Consider the following 14,904-nt stretch of genomic DNA (forward strand, 5'->3'; position numbering starts at 1 on the left):
GCACATTAAAATAAATAATGCTCAATTACAAATATATCAAGTCCATGAATGTCATTCGAAAGATTTTTGCTCACGAAATGCCACTCAAGTACAAAGAGGAGCTCCACAACAAAAACATCAAGTGACAAGCTCGTGTCCAATGAATAGATAAGCCTCATGGTCAAAAACTTCAACAAATTCTACAATAATAGAGGAAAAAGAGATAAGGTGCAACTCAACATACAATGATAATTGTTATTATAGTCATGATCGGAATTGCTATAACTGTTGAAGACCCGGACACTGCTCCAATGAGTGTACGACACCCCGTAAGAAAAGAGATAAGTCACCAAGAATGTAACGACCAAGATGCGGTCCTTTCCGATCTGGGGGTCGAGGCCCCCGAATAGGAAATAAGCGCATCTAAGCGTTTCGCAAGCAAGTAACATAGCACAAAATAATAATACAAGTAGACAATTCGGTATTCAACTGTCTTCTTATTAATAACTCAGAGTACAACACAGATACAAACAAGGTAGTTCCGGTACGGACTACAAAACATGGAAAATGCTATGCTACCCTACTGCAGGCCCACGATCACGACCACGGCTCAGTCCTCTGGATAGTTCACGTAAAGGCGGTCTGTCTCCTCGTCGTACTGCCACGCCAGCTGGGTGCCGTCGGGATCATCTGTCTCTGGGGTACCTGTACCTGTTGGGAGTTTCGGAGGAATCCGTGAGCCACGGGGACTCAGCAATCTAAGACCTTGGTGCCAGAACTAGTCATGTTATTGGGTAAGGTAGGGGTGAAGTGTATCAGGCTGCAGCATCCTATGCTTGAATAAGTGGCTAACTTACGCAAGGCAGAAGTAAAGGTGGTCTATACTAACGGCCGGGTTTACTTGATCACTAAGTGATCCTGAACACCTACCTACGGCATTCATAACCCCACTGTGTTCTCGATCGAAGAGAGATCTTCGAAGGGACAATCACGGTTATGCACACAGTTGGCAGTTTTATTAATTTATGTTTAAGTTTTCTAATACCGGATGTTAACAAAATATTCCAAGTTGCCACATAACCGCGGGCACGGCTTTCCGAAAGATTAAACCCTGCAAGGGTGCTCCAACTAGTCCATCACAAACGAACACAGGCCACAAAGGCATCCTCTATCACGAATCTCGTGATCTCGTCGGATTCCTTAGAGGAAAATCTCAACTCTAGGGGAAACCAAAGCTTCACTGGGATTCCTATACGCAAGATATACCGCTAAGGTAAGACAAGGCTAGCAGGACCTCCCGACGTGTCGACGACCCTGATAAGAGCCGCGTATCTCAGTCTCAGGACACGCCGGTTAAGCGAAGCGTACGGTGGCCAGAGAAATCTCCCGAGTTGCCCTGGGATGGCCCCGCACGGTGTTCTAGTTTGGACCAACACTCATGAGGAGCACTGGCCCGGATTGTTGATTAAATTCCTCGGGGTAGCTATTCCCTATGCAGTTTATTAGGTGATTAGCAAATAGTACCAATGTTGGGTCCTACCGGACAAGCCTTAGCACTATGCGATTTATCGAGGGGGTCCCCATAACAACCCCGAACGTGTTAGGAGCGATCATTATGGAATCAAACACCGATAACCGGTAACTAAGGCGGCAATAACGGAACAAAGCACCCGACAAAAGGCTAGGCCTCCCATCATTTACCAAGTATATAGGTGCATTAATAAATAACAGAATATAATATAATGATATCAAGCTCACGTTATCACATGAGTCAAAACACCTGCAACTAGCAACGCTAACATTAGTAGCTGAGCAAGCCTACTTAGCCATACAAGTTTGCTAGGAAGGAGTACGGTGTTTGGGCTCATGGCATATGAAGAGGCAATTTAATTTCAGTGGTAGGCAGCGAGCAATATGACATGGAAACTAAACTAACATAACAAGTCTAGAGATGGAATCAAGGTCATATCATCTTGCCTGTGATATCCTCAACTTGGAATGGTTCTGGTTCATCCTGCACGTACTCTCCTGACTCCACGTATTCGTTCTCCGCTCCCGGTGCTACCCAACATAATAGTAACAGCCAATGAACAGCAGAACCACAATATGCAACAATCACATGATGCATGAGATGAAAGTTGAGCATGCACCACTATTTCTATCACTAGCACAAGCAAAATAAACTACAACAAGTTTCTGGACAGAACTGTGCACTAAGCTATTTTGACATGCATGAGAATGACATGAACAGATGCGGCTCGTGAAAACGGTACAAAACCATATAAAGAACATTGCAAACGGAGCTACGGATCAACGGGAAACAACGGAACAAGATATGAAGCTCTACGTGAAAGATTCAACACCACACTCACAATTGGCACAAATCTGGTATCCCCAGTTTGCCAAGACATGTCACAACCCAACATGAATGAATTGGAGCAGGGTAGAACACCACGACATCAATTAAGCACATACTTTGATCAAAATGACAAAACTACATAATCTGCCATAATCTGCATCTTAGCTCTTTGGGAGCTGCATGAAACATAGCTACAGGTCTTCAAACATGACAAATAATATATGTGGATGTTGCCAACCAAGAAAACTACAAGCACCACCAAGAATCACAGCAGAATGAATTAAACTCTAGAAGATACAAGGCCACAAACTTTCCCAAAACCATCAGATCTCAGGGACTTAGTGAAAATTCCTGCACCTGAGTTTCTGTCTCTGTTCTGAAGCTTTTTGAAAGCAATCAAAACACAACCTACTGGACTCCAAATGACTTGAAATTTGACAGGGAGCTTCAAAAACATACCAGGTTCAAAATCCTAGCACTGAACTAAGGCCAGTTCTCAACAGAATGACCAGCACATCCTCATTTATAAGGGAAGAAAATGTTTCCAGCATCCCAGACTTTGTGAAATTTCAGAGTTCACTAATCTGGAATTTTTCAGCCACAAGCCCACTTTGTCTAGGCATAGTTTGCACACATATAACACCAAGAGATAATTGACACCACTATGGTGTAGAGCAAAACCCCTACTATTAACACACAAAAACCCATGCCCTTGGGCTCCACCTATACCATGGAACCAAGGACCAAACTTTCACAAAACTGTAAATGCAACTCCATAAAGTATTCTTCTAAGATGACAACTACATAGGTTGAGTTTCATGTGCACAATGACAAAGTGACATGGGGGTTTGAACCCCATGTTTGTGTCATGCACATCAACAACACCAACACATATACCACACCTTCACTAGCATCAAGCACAACAAAATATAACTCCTATGCTAACAACAGAGTATGCACACCCTCACATATGGGCATGCGATGGTACACACCCTCACATGCACCACAAGGATCACCCTTGGAGTCATGTCACCCTCAAGGTGCAACCCCCATAAGAATCTACTCATGCTTAACTAGTAAGCTCCACTTACACATGCTTATCATAGCTAGCAACCTAGTGCATCACATACACACCAAATACATGTGGTGAGGGGGAGGCATCCACACCCCACTAAATCTATACAAGCAAATAAAACTACAAGAACAACATAGCCCACACTAAAGCTCATAAGATGTGCTACACATGCTGCCCTAGTGCAATCTCTCACGCCTTAAGGCACACCACTTATAAGTAACCAAAACAAAATGCACAATCTCCTACCAAGTGTAACTTCACACCACAAAAGTGCAATCATCATAGGTTTCACAAGGCTAGCAAAACACCATCTATCACTTCACTAGTGTGCCAAACACACACACAAAGAAATCTGCACCTAGCTACACTAGCAGGAAAAAGAACTAAAAGGCCACTTTGTCTAAGAGTTAGAAAAACAGAAAATAGGCAGTAAAAGAAAAGGCAACAAAAATTAAACAGGGGCTCCTGGGAATCGAACCCAGAGCCTCTGGTGACCAGCAACAACACCAATCCACCACACTACTGTCACTTTGTCGACAGGGTAGAGGAAGTAACAAGGTAATCTGTTACTGTGGTCACTATGCAATTAAATCAACAAAACAAAAGAGGGCCGAGGGGGGGATCGAACCCGCGCCCTCTCATCAGGCACAACAACGCGCTACCACTGCACTATGAGTCGGCGTGTGAACTAGTATGCGGTGCAAAACTGAAGAAAACAACCCCCCTACTCATCTGCTACCGGCAACTGGCCGAAACAGGGGAGGTGTCTCGCCGGCGCTGTGCCGCAAACCAACCTGCGGGTCCTAGATGGAAGGTTGCTCGGGCAACCAGGGTTCCATTTCTAGCGGTACTACGGCCCGAGGAGCCCTACTACGACGGATCCACGGCGAGCGGCGGCTCCGGCGACAGAGGCGAAGCACGCGACGAACCTACGGCTACGGAGCACGATCCAGCACAGGAAGGAGGGAGGAGGAGCACTGGCTTACGTTCGGGGCGAAGAAGCAGTAGCCAAAGAGGAAGTAGAGGAAGTAGCGCTCGGAGTGAAGGAGCTCGTCGGAGAAGTCCTCCGCCGGGAAGAAGAGGTAGCAGAGGGGTTGATGAAGACGATCCAGCGGTGGGAATGGACCCCTGGAGACGCCCTCGAGCTGTGGGCACCTTCGGCGAGGAAGAAGATGCCCCACGACGACGGCAACGTCGAGCTTCACGGATCGGCCATGGCGGAACCGATCGCTCTTACCTTGCAGCGACGAGAGAGAAAGGAGGGAGAATGGATCTGGGTGGAGCGGCGGCGGAAGGGGAAACCCTAGCCGAGGCACGGACGCCAAGGGGCTTTATAGGGCGAGAGGGGAAGCGAGGGACGCGCGGTGGCCAGTGCGCGTGCTCTCTCCGGTGAAACAGAGGGGAAAGGAAGAGAGAGGTTGACCGCAGGGCCCTACTGCCTCGCTGGAAAGCGGGAGGACGACGACGTTGCGCGACGGGCTGCAAAGGAGGGGGGAGAAGTGGGCCGCTAGGTGGGAGGAAGCCCACTTAGCGCGCCACATAGGAAATAAGACCCCTCTGCCCTTTTCCTATTTAGATTAAAACAGAGAAAGGAAAAAAAGGCATAGAACAAAATAACAAAGATAAAATAAAAAGGAAAAATGTCGTGGACCCGAAAATGCAATAGCTATTTAACAAAAATACTTCCAGCATTTATGGGGCTACTTCATAAATCCAAAACAACATATAATTAACCTGTTTTGTGATATGTATTCACCCCCCAAGACCAAGAATAAAATTCCAACCCATCACATCAACATCTCCACAAAAACCTTTAGGCTCAAGACATTTTTAAGTTGCTGTTGGGAAGAAGGAATTTGAACATGAGATAACAGGAGGGAAAAAGGTTTTGAAAATGCAATGAGCTTTGAAAACCCAAACCACCACTTCTACACACCACACACCAACATCACAAGATCACATCCAACATCATGACCACAAATACCTCATGTAATCCAATGGTCACTTTGCACAACAAGAGCACATGGGCATGCAATGATATGCTATGCATGCATGCATGAGAAGGAGAATAGCAAGGACACACATGAAATCATGGTACCTACTTAACATCACAATCTCTGACAAGGTGGTCCCACATGAAGTAGGTCCAAAAAGGGTAGGTTCTACACTTGGGGCATTACAAAGAAGTAGAAATAGAAGAGACGAATCACCTCGTTGACAGAGAAGGAGTAGAGAAGATCGATATGAACGAAGACCTTCCCGGAGAATCAAGGATTCAAAGAGGAAATACAAGTACACCAAGAGCAAATCAAGAAGAAGACCCGAAGCTCGGGTTGTTGAATGGATATCTCGCTCCGACTCTGATGACCAATCCGAGAGAAAACTATCACTCCAACTCCGACTATAGTCAATCTTAAGGTGTTGCCGATCTAGCTCTTTTATTCTCCAAGTCCTATGATTTATTTGATTCACCAAATTAAGGAATTGGAAGATGCTTCATGGCTAAAGGCCCCAAGGTGGCACATCCCGAATTCATTGACTTTAATAGTGATGATGATGATTTGCTAGGTGATGTAAAGAACTTCGACATCATGCACTAGTTCATGGAGTCACAAACTCTCTTGTTGCGAAGAAAGGGACAAGGTATTCATTGCATCCATGGACATCATCGCATGTGTATTTCACTCCATGACCATAGATATCCTTATTGTTCCTTGTGCGGGACTAACCCATGTAGGTATTGAAAGCTCCACAAATTTCAAGGATTTCTCCCAACTCTTGATGATCTTCATCAACATTGAGCATCCACAACTACAACATCTACATAAAGTCTTCAACGAAAAAAACCCAAGGTTAGTTCATCCCTCTTAGGGGGTATCATACATTTAGGGGGAGCTTTGATCTAAGACTTGAGCTAAAGCAACTGATGTGAACACATTAATGCTTTATGTAAAAGCGGTAACCCCACTTGTGCTTAAACGATGAGTATGACCTATGATCAAATGTTCACATTTGGCTCCTAAGTCAATATACTCATATATAGATGACTTTGTCATCGACCATTGCTTGATTAATGATAGAATTGATTGTGCATCTTTGAGATATTTCATTAGCTATTTTTTGTGAGCATGTTGCAATGCACATTTACCATTCGAGGACATCCAATTGTTGTTTGGTTGATTTGGATATTTTGGCCAATTGTATGGACAAGAATGCCTAAGAACCTCCTCTAGCTATCTATCTTAACTTGTCTCAATTTCATTCTTGCTCATCACAAAATTTGAACAAGTTGTTATTCGGACCCTTCGGATGAGGAGCACTTGGAGCCACCGATCTAAGTAGGGCTAAGATTTAGAACCTTCTAAGTGTATTTCGGTCTGATCAACCCATTCCTATTCATACCCACCGATTTGCACCTAGACTGAACTAATTTTTGATATCGGAAAGACCGATTGAAACCAGTCATTGTCACAGAAAATGACTGCCTCTAGCATTATACATTTCAGAACCACTGAGTTGTTTCACTCAGACGACCCGAAAGTGCGTGTGTATATAAGTCAAGCACAGGATTCGATTCAAAATTTCTTAAAACGTTTTGTTCCCGCACCTGTCCTCTACCATCGCCAAGGTCACTTGACCGATGCCAGTGTCTCCTATGAGGTCTCGTTGTCGGAATCCATGGTTTCCATTGACATTAAATCCTGTCGCCTCCGCTGCAGAGAATCACTACTGAGTTAGGGTATGATTCATCCCTCTTGTGCCTCTCTTTTTCCAATTATTAGCACAAGAGATCACCCATTATATTCCCATTGTATGCATGCTCCAATCCACCGAAGAAAATTCCTAGAGTTTAGGGTTGAGCCAAGTTTCTAGGTTTAGGGTTCTGTCTTATTAATCACGTAACGACTGATTGAACTTTCCGGTCTCACTGAGTGACTTTGGCCATTGCACAGAATACATCTCGGTCTAACCAATGTGTATTCACTCGGTGTGACCGAATTGATTTTCTGAACTTCCATGTGCACTTCGGAGGAATCGTTCACACACTCGGTGCCACCAAAATGTGTGAACATGTTTCTGTTGTTGCCTCAGAACTTATGAAATGTTTCAATTGGTAATTATGAATTTAAAACTATGAAAACCTATAACTAAAATTTGAGCTCAAATTATGCAAAATTAGAAGTATTTTGTGATCCTCATCCCCTCTATCCAATCTACTCTACTTCACATGGTCACTTGAGCAGCATGTGAGCTTCAGAGGACAATCAAAATAGGCCACAGGAGAATGTTGAGCTGAGTGAAAGCTCTAGTCCCGAAGCCATCTTTGAGGACCGAGGAACTCCTAGTTCTCATGGTCTTCCCAAAGTTGACCCTCGTGCAAAGAACAAGAAAAATTCACATGAGGAGGATTTAGACTTCCTCTAGATGAAGTAATGATATGTCCTTTTTATTCATCCAGTGTTGCAACATAAAAGGCTATCCTAGTTCCTCGTCCTTCGCATGATCCTGTGTGAACATCATCGCGTATGTGCGTCTTTCCACTGATTGAGCAATGGGTTGCAGTTGTGTCATCCTTTCGGACTATAGCGTCGTCGTCCCATGGTTCTTCCTGCGGCGGCGGCATCAATCTGCATGTTGTCGCTGCATCGCTCCTTTGGGTTGTAGTGTTCTGGCCCGCGGTCCCCCGCCGTCCCTAGGACGTCCACTCCAGGTCGCTGTCGTGGTTGCACTGACCCTCACGCTGCTGCCACGTCGCTCCATCAGGTTCTAGCGAGTGTGGTACACGATCCCCACTGTCTCTCAGTGGTTCACCTCGTGGCCGCACCGACTCGCGCGTTGTCGCTGCGTTGGTGAAAGCACATATGCTCCCTTGGTGGTTCTGATAATTCATGACAACATACATTGTCTGTCGACCTTGATGCGAGGCAGAACGGCCTTACGAGGTTTGGAGGTTGAGGTCTTGGGTTGCTTGGCGGCCTACTCCGGCGACGCCTCGGGCTCGCTCCGACCCCGGTTGGAACTGCGAGTGGGCATGGCTGATGCACTCGGCTGCACCATCAATGGAGTCTTTGGGGCGCCCGTGTGGAATCCAGGGTTCTGGCATGCCTTGGAACGGTCCCGACCTGGGGTTCGTTAGACGGAGAAGATTTCGCTTCGTCTGTGCATTCCTCCTCGCTCTCCTCCATCTCCTCATCGTCTCCTTCATCATATTTTCCACCCTCCGAGTCCTCCGAGAGCTCGGTGTCTTGGTTTTCGGTGTCACTCTCCACGTCAACGGGCGAGCGGTCGACTGCCGGTATGGAACTAACCAGCCCTGTAAAAGCTTGCTGAATGGAAGAAGCAAAATCACATATGAAAATTGGAACAACGAAGAAATTCACTCGGTACAGATGCTCGACGACTTACCTCATTCAGCTGATGATCCGCTGCTTAAGGAGGCACTTGCCTCGAGCCCCTCGGTTTATCTCTCACCACTGTAATGGCCTTGAGCTTGTCTCCACCGCCTTTTCCCCGAGCTCCTCACGATGAACTCGAGTCGGATCATCCGACCCTTCATATTTCCACATTGGGTGGGCTCTTGCATGGGGAGGCTCGATCCTACGCTGGAAGAAGACCTCCAGGAGGTCCATCCCATTCACACCCTTCCGAATCAAAGCAACCACCGCTATCATCAAGATATCTGCATCAGTCTTCTCCTCCTTGGACAAGGTCAAGGTGGGGGCCGGGTGGATCCTATCGACGGTATAGGGCGGGAGGCCTGAGTAACCCTCGCCAACTGGGACGTCTCGGCAATAGAACCAAGAGTCCTGCCAGTTCTTCACCGAGTACGGGAAACTCATCTCAGGGAAGCTACTCTTGTGCTTGAGCTGAATGCCTAATCTGCTGCAAAGTTGTGCCACCTTGGTTCTTCCCCCTGAAGAGGAAGACTTCTTCACGGTCATCACTCGACACGTGAACAAGCATTTGAACAAGCCCCAATGTGGATGACACCCGAGAAAATTCTCACCCAGAGACACGAATGCGGCTAGATACGAGACATCATTGGGGGGCAAATGATGGAGCCGAGCCCCGAAGAAAGCAAGAAATGCCCGGAAAAAGGGGTGCGGAGGCAGAGAAAAACCTCTCTCAATGTGGGTGACCAAGAGCACTTGCCCGTCGTTCTGGGGCGCCGGCTCAACCTCGCCGTCCCCGGGCAGTCGCCAGCTCCCCCAGGCAATCAAGCATTCACTCTCCAGCTCCAGCACCCCCCGAGACTCGGGACGACATCCAGTCGCCCTAGATCCATCCTCACGGGAGCAATTAGGCGCTCGAGGAGGATCCACGCGACCCCTTCTTAGCCCGCTTGGCTCTCGATGTCGCCCCCTTTACCATGGCGGACGACGAAGAGGTCAGGGCCGGAGGTCAAGAGAGGCGGCCGACAGTTCTTGCTTTTGGTGGTGAGAGGAGGAAGCGGAGATGGGGAGAACCCGATTCTCAGGCGCGGTTCTCTCTCTCTCCTTCACTCCACGCCTTAAATACCCAACAGGAAGTTTCCATCGAGCAAACCACCGGCCCGAGGAAGATCTGCAGTATCCCGAGGATCGCGCACACTGTAGCATGAAAGCGACATCACATGCGTGAAAATCGGGGCGTCGCCCCACTACTTCCACTACCCGCGTCTCCCCCGAAACCGCCGCTCACGCACGCGCTCCCTCAATTCCAAAAGTTGCGAAAAATTCGTCCCACCTAATATCCCGAATGGATTTCGTATCCACGACGTGTGACGAGGTGAGCCGAATGATCTTTTCGCACGACCCCCTATGGGATCCCGATCAGTCGGGAAATCAATGAGGACGACCTGATCATCCTTACCTCAAGGCGAGTAAGGATCTATCCCTACTCACCGATTGAGCACGTGGAGTTTAGAGCTCTCGTTCACCAAACTCATGGAATCTATCTTCCCAAAAGATAGTCCATCACTACCGACTGCTGACATACCAGTATGACTAGACAGTTGGAATTCATCACTCTTGAATCCGTGGAGGTTTGCCGAGAGTCCGAATGACGCGACCCCTAGCCGCGGCCCAAGAATCTCCAAAGACATTGAAGGAAGTCATTCACTCGGTCTGGAAAACCTCAACCGATTCGGGGGTTATTGATGGGGTTGTACATTAGGGGTAGGCCTACGGACCTGCTTTCCTAGGCCTACCTAGGACCCCTTACATACATCAGTGTCCTTAAAGTCACCGGTGCAGCCTCGACCTCACTCGATTCAACAACCATCACTCGGTCTGCGTGGAGTCACTCGGATCACCTCGTGCCAGTCGGATACATCTTGGCACTCGGACTATAGCGAGGAGAAGGCACCGAAGAGGCTGCAACGGCGAAGAACTTAACCCATCACACAAAGTGCAGTGAAGACTCACATTACCAGTAACGCCGAGGGTTAAAGTTGTCGTTTGTTTATTAGCATTAATTGCCTTGTAATGAAGCTCAGCCGGTCGTGGCAACAACTATATAAGCCACTCCCAAGCTCTAGCTCAAGGGTTCAGCACTTTTTAATCTTTTACACCCCATAAGAAAACATCAGTCTCACGGCTTGAGACGTAGGGCTGTTAGCACTTTTGAGTGGGGCCTGAACTCGTATATCCGAGTGCATCCACTACGCTTGGTTAGACTTCGCCCGTTTGTTCGTACCCCTTCGGCCTCGCGAGGGTCGTCCTCTCCAGGCCGGTCACCTAGCCGGGCTGCTTCGGGTGCGGCTTCTTCGTCACCTGCACCATCTTCCGCTTTGCGAGACATGTCTCCTGGCGCGACTGCTTCACCGACTTCATCGTTGGCTCCACCTCCTCCACCTACCGCTGTTCTGCGTTCTCGTACGTGGAGTCAGAGTGGTATTGTTTGGCCAAAGGAGCGCACTGACGGAACGGTTGCATGTATTGCGGCATGTGTGGCGGAGGCAGATGTTGGTCTCACTTCTGAGCCTCGACACTTTCAGGTGGCCCTTCGTATTCTACACTGGCGTTCTGCCATGGAGGAGGAGTTTTAGGCTCTCCACACATATTGCCACCAATTCCCGCAACAACCGTGGAAAATCGTCTAGTAGTCACTAATGATTGCATACAACACATTGCTTCGGATAATAGTTGTGACGGCTGGTTTTTCTTATGATTAATTACACCCTCCGTTTTTAAATATAAGTTTTTTCAAAAATTGCACTAGAAGACTACATATGTATATAGACATTTTTTAGAATATAGATTCATTTATTTTGCTTCGTATGTGATCTTTTAATGAATTTTTTAAAAAGACTTATATTTAGGAACTGGGAGAGTAGATGTTAATGGCCGGTGCTTAAGGAACTAAATATTGCTCGTGAGATTGTGCTTTGTGTGCATGCATGCATCGCATGGAAGTGATTCAGTGAACAACTGAACAAAGGACTGGTTCCAGCTCCGCGGCAGCCACACCTCAGCAGCACTATAGGTGTGGCTGCTCAGGTGACGGCGCCCAGTCATTCATTGATCCTTCGCGAGTCAAATTGCGCCATCTCCGACCCAGCATAATAAGGCTGTCTGTAATGGGAGTATCATAGGTAGTATTATGCATGCCAACTAGGCAATTTTGATGAGGTGGCATAGAATTAAATGAAGAAAGAAAGGGTTGAGTATCATATCATGATACCGTATCATATTAAATGATGTGCTACTATGTGTCTTGCATGACAATAAGTGAACTACCCTATGATACTAACATATGATACTATACATTACGGATGTGGTATCATAGACTAGTATCATATGCATGATACTAGTATATGATACTATCCATTACAACCAGCCTAACAAGTTCACAACACCAAAAAACAACGACATGACTAGGCGCCGTCACAGCACGACCTACAGTAGCGTCTCTGCTGTTGAGGGCGCGAATCCACGTGTGAGGCTGCCCCCACTTAATTTTTTTCTTCCATTCATAATTGATAATCATGTACCCCTCCGTTTTTAAATATAAATCTTTTTAACTGCTTTATTAAAAGATTACAGACGGATGTATATAGATAATTTTAAAATATAGATTCACTCATTTTGCTTCATATGTAGTCCCTAGTAAAATCTCTAAAAGGACTTATATTTAGAAAAGGAGGGAGTATACTACATATGCCCCCACTTAATCTATTAAGATGCCCCCACTCACCTAAGCTTATTGTGTACTTTTATAAGCACCACTAGCACAAATGCCCGTGCGTTGCAACGGAGAAGAAATTGAGTTATCAGTATGAAGAAAAGGCTGGTTGCTTCGTCAATCAAAACACCCACCAAAGCAGAACATGCTCCAAAGTCAATGCAGTATATATAGTCTGTTCATGGATTTAGTTGACTTAATCGTTCAAACAGAACTTTTAACATAACTATATTATCAGCTTATATATCATTTGTTATTAAGCCTAAATCTAGGGTGCAAATGTTCAGTTCATGAACTATGATTACCCAATTTAACACGACCCAGTTTGTTTTGTGCATTGATGCTTTCTCACGTACGACGTTAGTGGGCAACAATGACGGTAGTTGGTTTATGATCCAAATCAATTCGTCGTAACATGAATAAGTCTGTTTGTTTCGGGTTCATGCTTCATGTTTTACAGTTTGCCTTAAAAGCCAGAAAATCTCCTAAAAATGTGCTTTTGGTTTTGGCTTTTCGCTTATGATGGTATAAGGCAAACTCCAAAACCGAAATCCCTTGAATAAAAGCATTTTTGTCTTTTTACTGGCCATAAGAATTATGTGCTTTCAGCATGACCATCCTTGCAAAACGGCTAAGAAATATATGCACTATTTGGTTTGCAGGTTTCATAGTTTGTCTCCAACATCCACTGCGCTATTCATCAATAATGATGCACAAATTGCTTTGGTTAATGCGAGGCATGCTTAGCCAAAGAGAAGGAAGAAAAGCGAATTTATCGGGTTAAATACTGCGACAGATTAATTAACCAATAACCTAAATCAATGATAATTGCTTTTTTCCTAAACCTAGGAGATTTTTCTTATGGACTTTGAACAATCTTCTCAAAGAGTTAGAATGACTTATTGTACACCTGAAATAAAGATTGCTCTTCTTAATAAAGATTTCATTCTAAAAATCATGGAGGTACCACAACCAGTATTGTACCAAGCTAGTATGGCAGCAATTCTTCATAGGACGGCCGCGGGTACCACACCAGCATTGACCGCCTCCGGTGCTCCCTTGCATTGAGGCAGACGTCCATTCGCCCACCGATATGTGCTATCACTACCCATGAATATAATGACACTAATTTAGTACTGTCAGCATTGATATTTTTTCTATCAACTTGGTCAAATTATGAAAAGTTTGACTTATGACAAATCTACTCCCTCCGTTCCTAAATATAAGTCTTTTAAGATATTTCACTAGGAGTCTACATACGAAGCAAAATGAATGAATCTACACTCTAAAGTATGTCTATATACATCAGTATGTAGTCCATTAATGAAACCTCTTTAAAGACTTATATTTAGGAACGGAGGGAGTAATATATAGAGTGAAAAGAAATAAAGGGAGTGTTATCTTATCCACGGTGATGCATATGGATCATTTATGCTAATGGACTACCAATATCCTAAAGACATGCTTTGATCCTAGAAATAGTAAAATCGCAAAAGCAATTATGCTTGGTACGAACAGACCATATATGCTCATGCAAAAGACAATATGAAGACATATACATGATGAGAAAATAGACCATACTCATGAGAAAAAGACAATATCAAGATAGATATGCATGCGTGCATGTCTCCTTTTTATCACGTCCTCCTCTCATTTAATTAAACCCCATCAGCCCACAAATCTTATTAATTAGAGAGCAAATCTGGCATGCATGCGTTGTTGCCTGTTCCCACATTTATGGAGTTTTATCCCCATATTTGTTTCCTCTGTTTAGATGGCTTGCTGATATTTGAGGTAACTCGCAAATATATACTCCCTCGTTCCTAAATATAAGTCTTTGTAGAGATTTCACTAGTGGACTACATACGGATGTATATAGACATACTTTAGAGTATAGATTCAATCATTTTGCTCCGTATGTAGACCCTTAATGAAATCGCTTAAAAGACTTATATTTAGGAACGGAGGGAGTATAAATTGATAGGTTTTGGTATAGAGACTCAAGGTGGGATTATAACGTGAGCAACCCTGTGTCATAGGCTCATAGCGCAAGTCCGTGCTCGCTTATTTGGCATCTAGACTCACGGTGGTATGCCAAATTCCGTATGTAATAAGTCTGATACAGAGGTATTGAGTTCAAAGCTCAGAAGTGTTCGCGGGTCAGCCAAGCCCGTGCGTTATTAAGCCCAAATTACGTCAAAGTGAATCGTTTGCCTCAGCGAAACGTTTTTTCAGGAACATACTACGGATTGATTCTACAAATTGTTAGGGAGTTTTTTATAAAATTACATAACGTACTAAAAATACTTATTTCTTTTATTAGTAG

Source organism: Hordeum vulgare, chromosome 6H (assembly GCF_904849725.1).
Source record: "Hordeum vulgare subsp. vulgare chromosome 6H, MorexV3_pseudomolecules_assembly, whole genome shotgun sequence".
Lineage (NCBI taxonomy): Eukaryota > Viridiplantae > Streptophyta > Magnoliopsida > Poales > Poaceae > Hordeum > Hordeum vulgare.